The following is a 19,291-nucleotide window of genomic DNA, read 5'->3' as shown; positions in this document are numbered from 1 at the left end:
TTAAGCCTCTTCTCCATTTGAGACTCCATTCTGGATGGATACAAAATATATGCCACATGGGCCATGCTCTGTAGGTGACGAAAACTACTGAGTGTTTTCAGTGTGCACAGTTGAGGGGGCACTCAACCACTTGGGACAGAGAGGGTGTCCATGAAGCCTCAGAAAGGGAAGGGTTTCTAAAATCTTTGCGAGTTTGCCAACAGCTCGCACTAGATTTGGCAGAGATAAAACTGACAGTCATGAACATCAGTCTTGAGGAAGTTCAGGGCCAGGACCATGCCCTGCACTTATCGGTGCAGCTGTTGCTGTTAGTTCTGAGTGTGGCCTTCCTCCAGCCCTACCTTGACCAGTATCTCCCAGATACTGGCTGCTGATTTTGACTTTCAGAGGTAATAAGTAGCCTGCCTAGGGTAACGTCGGGAGGAAAGAAGAGCCCATGTAAAATCCCCTCCCCAGTCACTCACCTGTGCTGCTTGTCCTTCTGATGTCCAGGAATCTCTCGTGTTTTATGTAGGTTGGTTGAGGCTGTGAACACTCAAAGTGACGCTGATGTTGGAGAGGATAACACATTGTGATATGGTGGGAAGAGCACTGGGTTGGAGACAAGAAGTCTGGAGCATAGTAGGAACGCCATAAATTTGGATTGTATTTAATGTTCTGGATTTAAGAACTGGACCAGCCACTTACTAGCTTTGTGACATTGCAAGCTAATATTTTTTGATCCTCAGTTTCCTTATCTGCCAAATGAGGATAATGATGTCATACCTGCCTGACTCAGAGGATGCTTTTGAGGTGCAGAAGAATTAATAGACATTTGTTTGCTTTAAAAATAGTCCAAATGCATTGTATTGCTATCTTAGCAGCTGCATGTGAAGGATTTTACTGTGGAAAGGAGACCCATGGTGTACAATAGACCAGCTTAGGGTAACTCTAAATCCTGAATGTGATCAGACTGCATAATTGGATCCAGCACTTTATTTTTCAATTACTGATGAATCCTGATCACTGGGCTCAAGTTTATTTGCTAATTTCTTCTTCAGGGCTGAAAACAAGTGCTATAACTATTACAACCTTACCCCTTGCCCCTTGCCAAAGGGAGTTTCGTTTACCCCGAGTTTAAAGGTGATTTAATCACATCAGTTACTCACAGTCTAATTTTCCTCCTCTGCAGCCAAGTATTTTAGGCCACTGGCCAAACATTTTGGTGAGAGAATGGCACAGGTGGAATTCAGCTATCAATTCCAGTAAAATAGGGAGAAGCTCTGCCTGATGATAGAACGCATTATATTTCTACGAGAGAAAGAAAAAAATGTTTGCTCAGTTAAATAAAGAGGTTATCTCAGGGCTTTTATTATCATAGGATTTTACTTGTGAAAGGTTTTCTCCTATGCAACAGTCTTTCCTTCTCTCCTTCCCTGCTTTCACCAAACTGGAATGCATTCACAACCTTTGCACAGAATAGTGGTGTTGAGTAAAATATTTATTTACAACTTAAGAATCATAGACCACTCTGCAAACATCCTCCTGGGTCTGTTGAAAGAGCAGGAGTGGCAGTAAACATTTCTTTTCCCCGCTAAAAGGTATTGAGACATTCCTGAATGCCCTTCTCCCTCCTGGTAGTTTTAGGAAGACAAGTGTTGGCAACCCAGCCCTTTTCATGGAAGTAGAGTTGGAGGCACAGAGCTGACTATGAAGACAATGAGTGCAGTATTGGGGAACAAGGACTTTCTGGCTTTCAGTTGCAGGAAATATGACCCCATATTATTTCTCCCTCTCCATCCCCCAAATTTCTTCCGTGATGATGACCATGAGGATATCAGCTCCCCCCACCACGATACGTAAACTAATCTTATAACAATCTTGCCCACAGCCATACAAGTAATGTGTGGTAAAGCTGGGGTACAAACCCAGGTCTTTCTGACTCTAAAGCTGAGAGGCTTTCCATAATGTCACTGTGTTTAGCATTTTATGTGTGCTGTCTCACACAGGTCCACACTATGACCAAAGCTTCTCTTCCTTTAACTACCTAAAGCCCAGACCAAAGGGACCATATTTCTTTGATCAATAATCAAGGCAAGATTATATCTCTATGCATAAAGAGGCAGAATGCTTAAAATGAAGAAGGTTCTGGAAGAATCAAGTAAGCATCGTCACCATATACTTTCCTCTTGGGCTCCAATATTTTCAGTAAATGTTTACTAAATATCTACTATCTTCCTCAGTCTGTGTTAGGAGATAAGTAAATTCAAAATACGGGCAATTAGAGCCAGTCATAGGCAAAAATCGTGGTTTTCCCTTCCTGCTTTAGGAGTTCCAGCATCCCGCTTACCAAGTCCTAGCAAAGGAGCCCAGAAACAGGACCCACACCACAATTCAAGCCCAACTTAAAATATTCTTTTTCACTATATGAATCACTAAACATTATGGTTCAACAGTATCTCTAGAATTTCAATGGCGGGGATGTATCAGCACTATGCTCAAGAGAAGTTTAGGAATCAAATGCACCTTTCTGTTCTGAAAAGCTCTGTGGAATTACTCCCTTTAGGCTTGTAAGCTATGGAGCAACACACCAAAACCACACACAAAGCTGATGGATACTTGAGCCATGAAAGGAAACAAAGTCACCCGAAACCACCCGGCCTGAGCACTGCCAAGGGGCCCTCAATGGCACTGTTGGGCCCCACAAGCCTGTGACCCACACCACAGGCAGCTCCACCGTGCGGGGCTTGGAGAAGAGCCAGAAGTCAGGGCCTGAACTTCTGGGAAGATTCTCTAGTCCTCAGGGACTGGTTTTTCAACTTAAGCAAAGAACAATAAATATTTCATATAAGTTTGTTCAAGGCAGGCCAAGGAGGGGGAAGAAAGGGGCTCGATGACTCATATTTCCCTTATTAGTGAAGGCTCACCCTCTCCGGGCAGAAAGGAACATTTATAGGATAGATGGCAGGTGACTGAGCACAGACCCAATTTGTATCTGTGTACTGTGCATTTGTTCTGACAAATAATTATTATATAGGCCAACCTGACCTCAAACCCAGTCCTTTTACATTTTGACTTCTTCATTCTCGAGCTCTTGAGCTCCTAATTTGGCTTCACTTCTTGGTTAATTGGAATGGATCTGCAGATAGTTTTATCAGGTAGGGTAGGTATGTCATTGGTATATTTTATGAGCTTCTGTTTATCAGAAAATATATTTCTATTGCCTTCTCACAATTGACCAAGTCTAAAATTCTTGGTTCTAAAAACTTTTCATTGAGAGAGAAAAAACCATCACTTTATTGTCTTATGGCATTTAAGGTTGTAAATGAGAAACTGAGCTAAATTAATGTTTGTTTCTTTGCAGAAAATCTGTTTTTCTTATTTGGACCATAATTGATTTTTATCTTTATCCTAGTTGTTTGTCTTTATCCAAATGTCTAGATGCATGTGTTATTTCTTTGACTTCACATGAAATTTGCAGAAAATGTTCTTTTATTATAATTTTATGTCTTTTCTACTTTTTCCAGGGTTTCATTCAAAAATAATTATTTTCAAGTTGGCCATCCATCTTTGTCTTTAGCCTTTATCATCTTTTTTTCTCAGAGTTATTTTCCTCTTTTTGTATATTGCCTCTTCATCCTGGAAAAAAATTATGAATTTGTCATTCATGTCACCGATAAATTTTTTACACATCAGTTCTACTCTCCTCCAATATAAACTTTAATGCTGCTATTGCCTTTTAAGATTTCTTGAAATTCTATATTACCTTGTTTAAGTCTATTTTAATCCCACATTCCAACCTTTTAATCTCAATCTGTTCTTTCTTGATGGCTGTCTGCTCATGTTTCATATATATTTTGTCTTTTTGTTCTGTGATGAATATCCCAAACAACTTCCAAAAATTTTATTTGGGATCATGAATGGATAATTTGTAGAAATATCTTTCTTTTTAAATTCTCTTTAATGATATGCCAGATGTCCTATTTGGAGGTTACTATCTCTCGTGGTCACCATGCTGTTTTCCTATTGTTATTGTCCATCCTTAAAGAAAGGTGAGATCTAGCTAGTCCCCATATTTATTTCCAGACAGGGTGAAAGGATAGCCATTTTCCTGCTCTGTTTCCACTTGTTGATTTCCCTTCCCAAATCTAAAGTGTGAGGGCAGGTTAATGAGCACATCTCCCAGGTCCAGGAACACTCTCTAGCAAGATTTTAACTAATGTATAATCTTCCTGCTACTTCCCTGACTTAGTTCTTTCATACTATGACCCAAACAATATATGAATATTGATCACGCCAAGCTTGCTGTACTCTGAGGTTTTCCTTCTTCAGCCTTAGGCATTAGTGTTTTCTTCATAGGATGGAACTTTGCAGAAGTCACTCTGCCCAAGCCCTGACCTCCGCATGTCCTAGTTGAGTTCTAAGATTTGTAGTCTCTATCTTAGAGTTAAAAATGTAGGGGGTGAAAAAAATTGGGGGATAAACACACTGTTAATCTTGTGGGTACAGGTCCTAGTTCTTAAGTCTGTAGGAGAGATGTGGAAGGAAGAAAACATCTATTATTTCTTTAATGTTACTGTTGCATGACATTACTGATCATGCACACAAACTGATAGTTCTTTTTTTCCCCCTAAAATAATTCCATCTGTGTTTTACTTAGTGACAAGGCATTCCAAATCCTGATAATAAGGTGTCTATAAATCTCAGTTTCTAATCTCTGGCTTTTCTCTTGTTCTGCTGCTTCACGAGTATTTTAGTAAGAAGCTGGGAGAGCCTGTATTGGGGGCTACTTGGCAAGCAGCATTCTGAAAAAGAATTTCGCAATGATTGATTTTTAGTAACCCTTCTGTAAAGGTAGTTAAAATCATCAAGTCATCGGGCCTTAATTTGTTAGAAGCCTTAAATATTTTCCAGTCTATTGTCATCTATCTGAGATATGGAACTGTGGTATAACTTATGCCTAAGCAGACTCTCCAAAATCTGTAATTCCGTCAGAGGAGATCCTAAAATTTTCCTATCTGCCTCTCTTTCTACCTCTGGCTGTAGGTCAGGGGCATACAGAGAAGCTGAGTCCTAATCACCTTGCCAGCTTTCCTAAGAGAAGCTGGTACATTCTGTCACATCCCAGACTTTAGCATCATCTGTCCACACCAGGAAGTAGATTCATGTCTCTACCTTCCTTTCCTTCACTCCCCACCCCTTCAATTCCCACCACTCCCAGCAAAACATGCTAATCCCTGACAAAATTATTTCCCATTAAATTCTTATTTGCAATATTCATATGATAAAGGGTAAGAAGAAAAGTTGGGGCAACCATTGAGCCGACTTGTAGGGAAAGCAAGTGAAGTGACAGAATTTGTCTGTGTTTACCTGCTCCCTCTTCCCAGTTAGACATGGTGATAGCACTCAGGCTCTCAGGCTCTCTCTCTCTCTGTTTCTCTTATGCACACACACAAACATGTGCACACACACGCACACATACATACACACAAAGGGAGTGTTAATAATTGCTTATCCCTGCCATGACCTTATTCTCTCATAAGAGCAGAATAAACCAGGGCTTCACAAACTACCATCCAAGGTCCATGGAATGTTAATAAATATTACATGGAAACAAAGAACAATCCCCCAAACAGCAACAACAACAACAAATGGTGGTGGGGAGAGGCTTGGTGTCAAATACACTTGGTAATGCTGACTAAGCACAAATAGTCCTGTAGCAGGAATTCTTAGGATCTTTACGGAGCTAATGTGCGATGAGAACCTCCAACACCAGAGTGGAGCAAGCAGCGTTTCCCACCTTATTGAACCATGAATACCTCACAGGGGTTGGAGATTTTATCCAGAGTAAGTTTTAGAAGCAGCGGACTAAACATCTTCCCCAATTTTTCTCAAACCTTCCAGATTTGGGGTCTTTGGAATTATAAAGACCTGTATTTAAAAGCAGATTCCGCTACTTGTTGTGTGGCCTCTGTTAAGTTGGTAAAACATTCTGAGCTTTAGTCTCCTCTTCTACAAGAATTTAAATAATAATATGTGTTTCACGGTGTCATTGTGAGGCTTAAATGATAATTCCACTCAAATGACTAGCAGAATGCCTGTCTCCTTTCCCCTGAAGACTCACTTCTGGTAAAACATTTTCCAATATGGTAATGAACTTGGTTGACCCTACCCAAAATGCACAGATGCCCAGTAAGTGACTAGTTGCTGAAGAAAATCTCCCATGCTCCCTCAACCTCTACGAGGTTGCCAAGGCACCCAAACACTTCTTTCTCACACCGAACATTTGTGTCAAATTGTTGAAGACACTGTTAAAATGTAGAGGCCCTTGTGTGGCCAATAACAGCACTTAGTATTGTGTGAGTTGGCTTCTCAGATTAACATCTACTAACCAACAAGGCCCCTAAAGAGAGCAGTGGCTGAGAGACAGTGTGTGCAAGGGCCAACATTAGGGGGACAAGTTTTGAATCTCTGCTTTACAGCTCACTGATTGGGGACAAGACTGAATGATATGTGAATTTTTAGTGCAATATCTAGTTCATTGTAGTTACTTGATTTTAAAAGTATGTATGTTATTGTTAGTGCTGTTGAGTCAATTCTGACTCCTAGTGACCCTGTGTACAGCAGAGCGGAACTCTGCTTGTTATTTGAAATAACCGATGGCATAGCTTTCAGCATCATAGCAACACACAGCTGCCACAGTATGACAACCAACAGATTGGTGGTGTGGTTCCCTAACCAGAAATGAACCTGGGCTGAGGCGGAGAGCATGCCGTATGTTAACCACCAGACCACCAGGGCTGGCCAAGTATGTATGTGTGTACGTATTACTATTATTACGCACTCATTAATTGAGCAATTACTCTGTGCCAGGCACTGGGGATACAATTCTTGCTCTCACTATATGGGTGTGTTTGCTGAGAAGGCCGTGCACAGTTTAAATAAAATTAGATCATCCCAGCCTTAGAGTTTACTCTAATCCACTCCCTACCATCCAGTGATTGAATCCACTCCACAAATTCCCCTAAGGGACACTCAGGCTCTGCTGGACACATGAACAGAAATGAAGATCTCCCCATTTTCCAAGGAATCTCCAATTCCAATTTCAGAGGCTCTGATAGTGGAATCACCTCTCTTAGGTGAATCCAGGTCTCCAACACTGCTGATTTTGCTTCACAAGAATAACGTCGTGCACATTTCAAATAACCTTGACCCACGTTAAAATGACAGCCAGCATACTTTCCCTTTTCTTTTTTAAACAGTAGTAACTCATAGCTAAAACATTCCTCTTTACCTGCCATTCCTTTTGCCTGGTACCACTAGCGACCGCTGCCCTTCTTTTGTTGTGAATAGAGCTGACGCCACAATATCTGACGTGATTAACTACGATGTCTGCTCGGCTGCTTGATTAACTGCAAAGTCCACTTGCCCTCCTGAGCAGCAAGGACTCCCTTCCCGTTGTCATCACGGGTTGCAGCCCGGGCAGTTTATGCTCACATCAGCGGTGAGGTTCGCTTCCCTTGGGGACAGGTAGCTGTTTATTGCTGTTGAGCAGGAACAGCAGAAGGAGAGCCGCCCGTCCTTTGCTTTATCTGGGTCCCCACGGCCTGCATCAAAGGAGCCACAAGCTTTCTATTTTCCCCTTAATGAGAGCACTGAAAAGCGAAGGGAAGGGGGCTGGGACAGGCATGCTAAGTATCTTGGAATATTCTTTCTTTTATATTTGGAAGAGACAGACTCGAGGCCTGGATTATTCAAGATAAATTTTGTATCAAGATGAATGTGGGTGGATGCTCTGTCTCAGTTCCTATCTTCTGCTTTCTTTATGCTCAGACTCAACACCTGATGGAGGTCAAGGACTCAGTATATCGTCTCTTTTCCCTCTCTCATTCCTCCTCTTTTTTTCTAACAACGGGTGGGCAAATCACTGGAGTTGGCTGATTGGACAAATGAAATTTGGGAGGACTGGGGAATTTCCAGTCTTATTTTCAATGTTATTATTTCACCAGGCAAACTCTAGCATCAGTGACTGGGTTCAAATTCTGGTTTTGCCCTTTGCTAATGGTGTGACTTGGGGCAAGTTAATTCTCAAACGACTTTGGAAGACATGTTAATAACCCATTTAGGAGAAGAGAAAACTGTGACTAGGAGAGAAGTGACTTACCTAAAATCAAAAAGCAAACGTAGTCCAAGGTAAGATCTCAGTCCAAAATCCATATCTTTGTTACTTGACCAAGCTCCCTGATCAACTAGCAGATGCTGAATGAATCCATGCCAGCTGCTGGACACAACTTTTCCAGGTCTCCCATTCACGGATTTTCCTTGTCATTAACAGGTTTTGCCTGTAGAGTTCTATGTTCCTTTTAGTGAAATTGGTATAAGAAACAGCTCCAAGGGGACTGAGTTTGAGACCAAGCTCCATTTCATCTACAGGGCAGGTTACCTAACCTTTTTGAGCCCTTCTTTCCTTACTAAGAAACAAGAAAATAACACCTCTCTCATAGAGTCATGTCAGGATTAAAAGACGATGATCATAAAAGTACTTTTTAATCCTTAAAACACTTTATACAAGTATAAGCATTACTAGCATTGTTGCCATTTCCATGAAGCATGCAGAACTCTGGGAGCAGGAGCTTCTGTGCAACAGTGCGAGCTCCCCTTTTGCCCAAATGATAAGGAATATGTAGAGGTAGAGTCTCCACTTCCAGATGCAAATAGAAAGAGAGTAGCCTTAGTTCTTCCTGAGGCTTCGTCATGAAAAGGCTATTCCTGCTGCAGCATGCAAGGAACAATCAGGAAACAAAGAGTCTGTGAGGCAATGTCATTAGTGAACGTACCTGAGACCCTGGCAGGAGTGGGCAGTCTGAGTTCTTTAGAAAGGGAAAATTTGACTGGCCATTAGGCCAGGGGTCATGAGCAAAGAAAATTTCTGCCCACATCGTTACAACTCATGTATTTGTTTGATGGCATCTTCGATCGTATTACCTCTTCCTCAATTACTCTACTATTATTATTCATTCAGCAAGTATTAAACAAACATTGGTTACGTCCCAGGCTCTAGAGTTAGAGCAGTGAACAAAACCAACAAGGACCCTCACCTCATAGAACAGACCTTCTAGCAGGAGGAGACAAACAATAAATAACCAAGCAAATGGAAAAATGATTTCGGGGGGTAATAAGTGTTATGAAGAAAATACAACAAGGTGATGGGATTGAAAAAGATTGGTGAAAGGTCCTTTAGATCGGGTGGTAAGAAAAGGCATTCTGAGGAGATGGGAACTGAAAAATGAGACGGAATTAGCCGGGGGAACTGGTGATTCCCCACTAGCTCCATCCATGCTCCACTCTTCCATATTCTGACTCCCTTCCCACCTGGTTTCCCATGGGATTTGGCCAAGGGGAGACACCAGGGGGCAGGAGGAAGGAGAGTTGGGGCCTTGTTTCTCTTATTCTCTGCCTGCTTAGGGCCTCAGCCTTTGCAAGCTGGTGGAGACTGGCCCTCCCTGACTGCAGCCCCCATGGGTGGCCCCCTCCATGTCTTGAGCTCCAGCAACATGGTGCTTCCCACCCCAACCCCAGTCCGTTTGGCCTTAGCGGTCGCGGCGGCTTCTCAGTTTACTACTCTCTAGGTTTCTCACCTCTCCCGCTTCTTCCTGTAAGCCTCCCCACACATCTGTTCCTTCACAACAGCCTCTGCATTAAAAAATTGGGATGAATTCTGCTTCCTGCTGGAATCTGAACTGATACACCTTGTGAAGACACAGGGACAGAACATTCTAGGGAGAGGAAACACCATTATTTTACGGAAAAAACGAAGAGGATGGTAACTAACTCTTGTGTGATTTTTTTTTGTAGATTAAGAAGCATTTTCACACATATCTCATTTAAATCCCATGACAACATGAGAGTTTGGGCAGTATTATTCTCATTTTACAAACGAGAAACCTGAAACTCTGAGAAATAAATGACTTGCCAGAGGGTGACATAGATGGTCCATACTTGAGCCTAATCTCAAACACAGGTTTCTGGCTCCAAGGCCAGGCTTCTCCCCACTCGTCGCCTAGCAGGCAGGTGGTGAAGAGAATCCAGGGTCATTTCTCAGGCACCAGCTTACCAACTTCAGGAGCAGCTCACAAAATCTATCACACTTTAATTGCCAACTAGAATCTTTATTTCAGTCACAGAGTCACATGAAATTTCAGATGTGCAAAAACTCCTCCCAAGATCAAAAGTGACAAAGACAGTCATCAAATCTTACTATAGGGAAAACGATGTGATTAAACCTTCAAGTCGAGACTTGTTTCAGAGCACACACATTCTCCATACCTTACTCAAAACATTTCTTTCTCCTAAATATGTAAAAATAGTCACAAATAATCTATTTTAAGGGAACTGGAGAAGCTGGATATTTATTAGAACCATTTGATAGAAAAAATGTATTAATAAAATTATTTTGAAAATCAAATAATTAGTGCCTACTTAATCCGTTTCAAAGTTGAGAATTTTGTATAAATGGTTCTCTTAAAATGAGCACACCTTTATATTTATAATGCCACCTTTATGAGCAATGTAGTATGAATCTAAGGCTTACAGTAGAATTTATTCTTAAAAGTGGAGTAAGCCACAGAAAAAAATCAGTTTCCAGCAATAGATCATTCCTTCCAAGACTTCTACAAGCCACCTTCCTCATTAACTTATCATTTGCAGTTTAAAATATCTACATGCACCTCTGTGATACACCAATAGTTAGTCCTCCGGGGATTTCCAAGCCAGATTGAACATCTGGATTTTGCAGCAATCCTAAAGGTCACCAGATTCAGAGTGGTAGAAGTAGATGGATAGATGGGCATGCGATAATACGCAGCCACCAAGACAAACTGCTCCTGCTGGCCCAGGCGAGCCTCTGAAAGCTTAGACACATTAAGACCACATGGATATCTGCTGAAGGATGAATTGTTATATGGCTTTGGAAAAAGTCAGTGTTTCCATTTCTTTCTCTCTCACTTGGCATTTTGGAGCCCTGCTGTCAGGATTCACACCGATTTTTGGCTTGATTTCTAGAGGCTTTTTTCCCCCTACTACAGTTGAGCTTAAAGAAAAATAGCACAAAGAAATTAAGAAGAAAGGAAATCACGCTCCAGACGGTTTTGAAGAACTCTAAACTGACCCAGAGCCTAAGAAAAGGCCTTTTATTTATAGAACATTGAGGAAAATGGTATTCCTTTTATTTGGTCATAAAAGCAACAATCTGAAACTGCCCTGAACATTCATAAGAAGGCCCTCTGCATGTGTGTGTGTGCATGTGTGTGTCTGTGTGTGTGTACACACTTGTATATCTGTGAAGAGACGATATGTGTGTGTCCCATCTTAGGGACCTCATACAATCTGTGGAGAATACTGACTTAGAATCTTCCAATTCCCTAACTGCCACTATGATAAAGGGCAACTCAAAAAATTGAGAAACAGTCAAACTCAGTTTCCCAGTGGTAGAAAGTTTCTGACAAACCCACGGGGAAACATGGACTTTCCCTCACTGTATTTAAAATATATCGAGGGAGATGAAGGCCTGGGCAATGTGGGAATGTGGGAAAGGACGGGCCCTGGAGGAGGTGAGGAGCTGAGGTGGCTGGAGTTGTAGCGTCTTTTTAGTTACAGGTCATGGAAACTGTACTCAAATCAGTTTAGGCAAAATGATAAGTCCAAAGGATTTATTAGAAGGCTTGTGGGGCAGTGTAGCAGGGTCGGGGCCTGGGACCTGTGACTCAGCACCATCCCACTTTCTATCCATCCATCCTTATATCAGCCTGTCTGTTTTTGACTCCATTTGCTCCTATTGCACACGAGTCTTCTCCTTGAGGCAGAGAAGGCCGTCACAGGCAGTTGGAGTCCAATCACAAAAGACACACATAGTCTTCTTTCCTGTTGGTTCTGGTTAGAATAAACCTCAGAGAAGTAATCTGATGAGTTCAGCTTGGACCATATGTTCTTCCCTTGACCAGCCACTGAGTCCAAGCAGATTCAGGTTGCCCAGCCTGGTTCCCAGGGTCAGAGTCTGGACAAAAACAAGCGACAGTGAGAGGAGAAGCAGTCATGGAGGACGGTGGTGGAAGTGGCCTGCACAGATGAACACATCGTCCCCTGCAGCAGCTGGAGGAAGCTTAACAGGTTGAGTTGGCTTGTGTTAATCACACTTAATGTCCCACATAACATACAAGTCAAAGATGGGACACAAGTTTTAAAGTTGGGGACAGACTTCTCATTGCATTTAGAGTGGAGTGCAAACAGCGCACTGTGGCCTAGAGAAGCGGCATGATGTGCACGCCACCTCCCAGCCTCATCTGGTGTCCTCTCTGTCTAATCACACTGCTTTCCTTCCAGGTCCTGGAGCACAGCAGGCTCTCTCCCTCCCATGGATTTAATGCATTTTATTCCTTCTGCCTATAAAGACTTCTCCCTTGCTATTTGCATGGTTAAGATCTTGTCAAACTTCAGGGCTCCTGTTCTCAGAGGGGGCTTCACTGAACTCCCTGTTTAAGCACGCCTTTCTCTCTTATTCTTTATCAGAGCACTTTGTTTAGTTTTTGGCACTTCATCAGTTCATAAGTGATATGTTTGTTTGTTTGTGTAATTGCTCATTTGGCCTCTCCAGTAGACTGTAAGTTCAGTAAGGAGAGGTACCATGTCTGATTCTTTCATCACTATATTCCCAGCATCTGTAAATGTGCCCCACCCATAGTAGGGGCTCAATAAGTATTCATTGAATGAATGGATGGATAGATGGATACATTGTCCTGATGAATGCAGCAGCGAGGAATAAAAAGGGAAAATGAAATCCAACCTAAAATGTAGGAAAGGGGATACAAAGAATGGATCCAGGTGAACAGTGCAGGACCCACACAGGGCTATTATGCTCACAACACCAGGGGGCGCCATTTACATAGACTGCAATGATACTGGGGGCGCCCTGGAGGTAGTACAGTCTAGACCACTTCCTCCCACCATTTGGTACGTCTCCAAGTTAGGGACACATGAATCAATTCTAGAAAAACACAGACCTTTCTAGCTGTCTCAAACTTGAGATCAGAGCTTAAATCATCTGTGATGAAGGACCAGTTTTGTAAAATTATTTCTAAAACATTGCTCACTAAAACTTTTGTAAACTATAATAAAAATGAATTGCTAAAAAAGAGAAGACATGCAAAATAAAAGCCCAAATTTGTAAATCTATTAAACAGACATAAAATCACTCTGTCCAATTACTATGAAAATACACAAACACTTTTAGTGTCTACACATCTCTTTGTGGATCAACAATGGTTTATAGATCAACAGCAGTCTGTGAGCCACACTCAGGGCATCACTGCTTTAGAAAGACCTCAAGTCAGAGCGAAAGACCAGGCACCAGGCTAGGCGGTTACCACCCTGCACTGAGTCCTCAGGGTAATCCTATGAGAAGGACAGGATGAAGTGAGTGAGGTGAGTCATGTAAGTGCAGGACTGGATACTGTTGTTTTTTTTTTTTTTTGGCTGAGGAAGACTGGCCCTTAGCTAACATCTGTTGCCAATCTTCCTCTTTTTGCTGAGGAAGACTGGCCCTGAGCTAACATCTGGCCCGTCTTCCTCTGTTTTGTACAAGGGGTGCTGCCACAGCATGGCTTGATGAGCGGTATGTTGGTCTGCACCCAGGATTCGAACCTGGGAACCCCAGGCAACCGAAGCGGCACTTGCGCTACGCTACCAGGCTGGCCCCTGGATGCTGTTTTTGTTTAAAATTTTGAAATTTTTCCATCTTGGATTTTCTGCATTAATTTTTATTTTTTTTAAATGTTGTATTAAAATATTTTCTTGATTACTGAGTTTTTTGGTGCCCCTTCAAATTTTGCTTCCAAGGTGAATCCTTCATTCACCTCTCCCTACCCCCTACCTTGGGGAAGGGCATTAGATTTACTATATATAGAGAAAATTAGGCTAAGAGGGGTTAATTACTCAATATGTGTATAAGTGGCTGAGGCCTGAACACAGGTCTAATCCAATGTCTATACCCTTTCCAATGCACCACACTACCGCCTGTGCTGAGCATCCACCATACTCAGCACGCATTCATTCATTCATTCATTCACTAGCAACGCCATCAAAGATCAACATTAAGTGTGTGCTACATGCGTAGCTGGAAATGGGTAATTTAGGAGCAGTAAATGAGGACCATAAACAACCTTGAATGTGAAGTTGAAGAATATGGATTTTATCTGGAGTTACTGGGGCCTTCTAGAAGTGACATGGTCAGAGTTAATATTTAGAAAGTTCATTCTGAGTGCAGTGGGGTGACTTGGTAGACCGGAGTGGGCAGAATTGGAGGCAGATGCCCGGTTAATAGACGGATGCAGAAATCCAGAGAAAAGATGAAAAAGAAGTGAAGATGTGGTCACATTTGGAAAGGATTCTTATCATTGGTGTTTTGAGGGTTTGAGAGAAGAATGAAATGGTCCTGGCTACCCCAAGGCTCTGCCTGATCATGCTTACTGGGATAAGGGAAGATATAGCATAGGTCTATTGGAGAAACCAAGCAATACCTAACTGTGCATAGGGGGTGGGGAGGGCTAAGGAGAAAAACACAGCAATAACGGAGAATCTGAGTGAGGAAAGCGAGTGCAAGGAGACGTGGAAATACAAGAAACTGGTGCAGGAGAGAGCAGAAGGCAGGCAGCATCTGCGTGCTCAAGGACAGGAGGAAGGAGGAAGGCGGGAGTGGGCGGAAACAGCAGTCGGATTCTCAGCAGCACTAAAATTGTCCCTGCCACTTGGCAGGAGTCAGTTCACATGTCCCAGATCCAAGAGCCAGGCCCTTTTCTTCATTCATACAACTGCACAAGGGGCAAATTGGTGGGAGGCACGGCCCGAAGGATCCCTTGGCAAATATCAGTTCTGTCCTCGGGGGTGTTCTCAGCCCTCAAAGACTTGTTTATCGAAGTGATGACAATGACAATGAGTTATTTCTGCCAGAATGAACTATAAGAAATTTAGTCCGGCTGATAAAAGACGTTTATAAAGCACGTTCAAACATGCACAATATCTTTTAGGAAAAATTAATTTAGAATCTAAATTAATAGATAATGAATACTATGACTCAATCCTTAGAGACCCTCAACAGCACTCTCTCCATTATTGGCCATTTCTGTAATGAAAAGGAGATACCCACAATACTACGGACGACTTTACAATCCTCTAAGCTTTCTCACTCACATTATGCATTTATTTTTGCATTTGTATTATGTAATTGTTGATTCTTTCAACAGTTCTATAAAGTAGAAAGGGCAGGAATTCTCATTTTGCGGAAGTGAAAACTGAGAGCCAGAGCGTGCAGAGATTTGCCCAAGGTCACATATATGCTAAGTGTTAGAGCTGACCCTGGGACCCAGCTCTCTTGACTAACAGTATTCTTTCCGCTAATTTCCACCGTTCCACCCTAAACAGCCTGTGTGGTGTGGCTTTTCTGGAAGTGCAGCATGATGATCATTTCATCATCCCCTCCCAAAGATCCGCTGAAGGGAGATTGTGAAGGAGGCTCACATGCTTCCTGTAGGAGGCAGCTGCAGAGCCACGGACGGACGTGGAGTCAAAACGCTTAGACACTCCCACTCTGCAACTCACCATCCCTACGGCCTTGGGCCAGGCATTAACCCCGGGGAGTCTCAGTCTTCTTAGCTGAAAAATGGCAGCAGTTATCCTTATTTTATTAGATTGTCGTAAAGTGTTATCGTCCAGCAGGAAGGAGAGGAATAAAGGGATGAGACACAGTGCCCAGCAAATGTGATTGGAGGCAAAAAAAGAGGAAGAACCCCAGGGTATTTAGGGTCCCTAAAGAGGAGCAGGCCTCACTAGCATGTATGAGTGGAGAAGGGCATGGAGAAATAAGTTAGAAATTAGCATGAGTCCTGTAAGCACCTGGAAGACAGAAGAAAAGCTCACTGTTTGACCACCTGCTCTGTGCCAAGGACTGTGCTAGACATTTTTGAGTACACTACTTATTCAGTGACTATTTTTTGACCACTTACTGTACGCTGAGCACTGTGTAGGTCTTGGGGATACCCGAGTGAGGAGAGACAGAGCTGACGCTCTGGAGGCCCACCTCCTCCCTTCCCACGGCTTAGGCAGCAGAGTTAGCTCACTGCGACAGGGACCAAAGCAGACAGTCATAGGGCTCTGAGGCTCTGCCATTCTCATGAGGACACTTCTCTACCAGGAGGTTTCTATTGTTATATGGTCGCCCCCTCCCACCATTATAAATATGTAAAACTTCAGGAAAGTGGAAACCTCTCTACTGGAGCTGTTTTTATGGTGCACCTGACCCAGTCACCCTTCTCTGGGATAATGAACCTTGAAAGACCATATACACTCAACTCCCCTCCTGCTTGTAATATTTCCCCAGTACGCTCCCGTTTATATTTATACCACATGATACTGGTGGCATGTGTGTCTATGCTTTTGCTGCAGAACACAGAGACGCTATTCTCATGAAGCTAACATTTCTGTGGACAAGGCAGACGATGAACAAAACAAAATGTTTTCTGTCGTTGATTCCTCCCAACTGTACCATAACTATCCAGGTTTGAATCCCTGCAGGCGATCTGTGACTCTCACCCAACTATGGCTGACACCCTCACCTGGGTGCTCCCAGCTACTCTTGTGGCTTCCACTATCAACTGTTAGCTTGATGAATCCCCTAACCCTTTATCCCCAGTTTAGGTCTCTCTCCTGAGCACCAGATTCATCCTTTCAGCTGCTTCTCAGACATCCCCACATGCATTCCAGAGACACTGCAAATCCCATCTTCTCCTCCCCTTTCAGTCTTCACTTGTATAGTTCCCCTCGATCCTGCCACCCAGGCTAAGAACCTAGAATCAATCAGCCTCAATCTTTCCGTCACCCTTTCTTCCTACAACCAATCTGTCACCGCGCCCTGTCGAGTCTTGCATTTCTGGCCTCTTCATCTCTCTCTCCACATGTTCTCTGCCTTAGATTCAGGCCTAAACCTGAGCTCACGCTCACAATAGTTTGTTGAGTGACTACCCCCTGTGATTACCCTTCCCTCTTGTGCCCCCTCTGCCCTGCACCACTGTGATCTTACTGGAGTGTACACTTGAGCAGATTCCAAAAGCTTGTAGGAAAAGCCAGACTCCCACGTATTGCTCGAGTCTCTCTCACCTCCCCTCCAACTCCTCTCCCTGGAAGTGGCCTACACTCCCGCCCCATTAAACTTCTCACCAATCTCTATGCATAACTTGCCATTTTGAGATTGTTTAAGTCTGCAAACCCTTTCAAGAATGCCCTGCCTGAAGAACCCAGGTGAGGGTGTCAGCCGCTGTTGGATGAGAGTCACAGATCGCCTGCAGGGATTTAAACCTGAACAGTCACGGTAACGTTGGGAGGAATCATAAGTCTGAAGAACCCCAACTTTCTATCAAGATCCAGCCTCATGCCACCTCTATTTAAAATTCCTTTCCAACTTCCCCTAGCCTGGGAGTCTGGGTTCTCAAAACTCTTAATATCGTCATGTATCTTCTTTACATGCCTATTTTCCCACTAAACTATAAACTCCTTAAAAAGTTCTTTGTATCCTTAGGGCCTAAGAATAGATACATAATAATAATAATAATATTAATAAAAATAACAATAAATAATGATGATATCTATCATTACATAGTACTCACTGTGTTCCCAGCGGTAAGTTTGTGTATCTGAGTGTGTGCGCACATGTGCGTATATTCAAATAATCTGCACAGGAGTTCTGTGAGGTAAATGCTATCATTATTCCCATCTTACAGATGAAGAAACCGAGGCAAACACGTTAACTGACTAAGCAAATATCACAAAGCTAGTACATGGCAAAACTGAGTTTCGAACTCAGGACCAGAATCCTTGGTCTTCTAAGCTTTACTGCATTGCACAGGGCACTCTGAAAATTTTGGTTATGGCTGGGCTGACTGACCAAATGGGTAAAACACAAGGCAAAAAGTGATGAGGATGATGAGAACGATCAACACCAGGAGACCAAGGGCTGTGACACAATTTAACAAAGGCACGCAGGTGATGACATTAGAGTATTTGCCCAGTGGAGAAGATGGTATAGACAGAGGGAGTGGTGTAGACAGTGGGAACAGCATAAGCAGAGAAGACTCTGGAAAGATTGCAGCACTTTTAGAAGAACACAAGGGAGTCAAGTATGGCTGCAGAACTACAGAGCAATATTTAATCCCAGTGAATGAAAGGTTTCTCTTGGAAGTTAAAAGCACTTCATTACTCGATGCTTTTCTCAGGCCTGCATTACGACTTCTGTGGGCCCAAGGCACTTTTGCCTTTGTGGGCCCCTCCTTCATAAACAGTATTAAAAATTATCTTTTGTAACTGCATTTGTGTAAAGATGAACATATTAACATTATATATATTAAAATATTTTATTTCACCTAAAAGTTCATTTTTTTTCTTCTGATATTAAAAGAAATTAAAATCAGGCCCTGCAAGTCTTGTGGGCCCTAGATACCATGCCTCTGCGCCTAAGGAATAAATTAGCCCTGAGTTCTCTCTTAATTGTGCAAATCAGCAAGGCCCTCAGATGTTCTCTCTCAGGGGTGAATTGAAGGTGACGCTGGCAGGGTTAGTCCTCAAAGATCATTGTTTATTACCAATTTCCTTTTTTGCAAATTGAGATAAATAGTCTCTATCATCCTTGAGGGGCTTTCTGACTAAAATTTATGTGCTATCTGTTGTTTTTGAGGTACTTAACAGGACAAATCTCTTTCAAGTTTATCATCCAATTTAATTCTCATGCATTTCCATTATTGATAGAAAGGAACTGAGGCTGAGGGTGGCAGCCTGCCTGGTTTCACAGCTTCTATGTGGCAGAGGGTGAGGCAAACCTAAGTCTTCTAATGCCCATGCACTGCTCAACATCAGTGGGTTTGTTCCAGGAAATAACCTCTGGGATAAAAGACCTGCTTGTACAGCATCCATGTGCAGTTTACATAGTCACGCATGATTGCTTACGAGCTTGGAGCTGGCCACATGGTGCAGTAGACATTGTCCTGGACTTGGAGTCAGACATGAGATCTTGTCTCAGCTTTACCATTCCACAACCATGTGCCCTTGGGCATGGCGCTTAGCTTAACCCTTCTGAGCATCATTTCCTGTATTAGTCAGCTCAGCTGTCATAACAAAATACCATAGATTGGACGGCTTAAAGATCAGAAATTTACTTCTCATACTTCTGGAGGCTAGAAGTAAAGGTGTCAAGTGACTCAGCTCCTGATGAGAGTGC

Source organism: Ceratotherium simum, chromosome 1 (genome assembly GCF_057802395.1).
Source record: "Ceratotherium simum simum isolate JZ-2026a chromosome 1, ASM5780239v1, whole genome shotgun sequence".
NCBI lineage: Eukaryota > Metazoa > Chordata > Mammalia > Perissodactyla > Rhinocerotidae > Ceratotherium > Ceratotherium simum.
Note: the sequence above shows the minus strand (reverse complement) of the source record.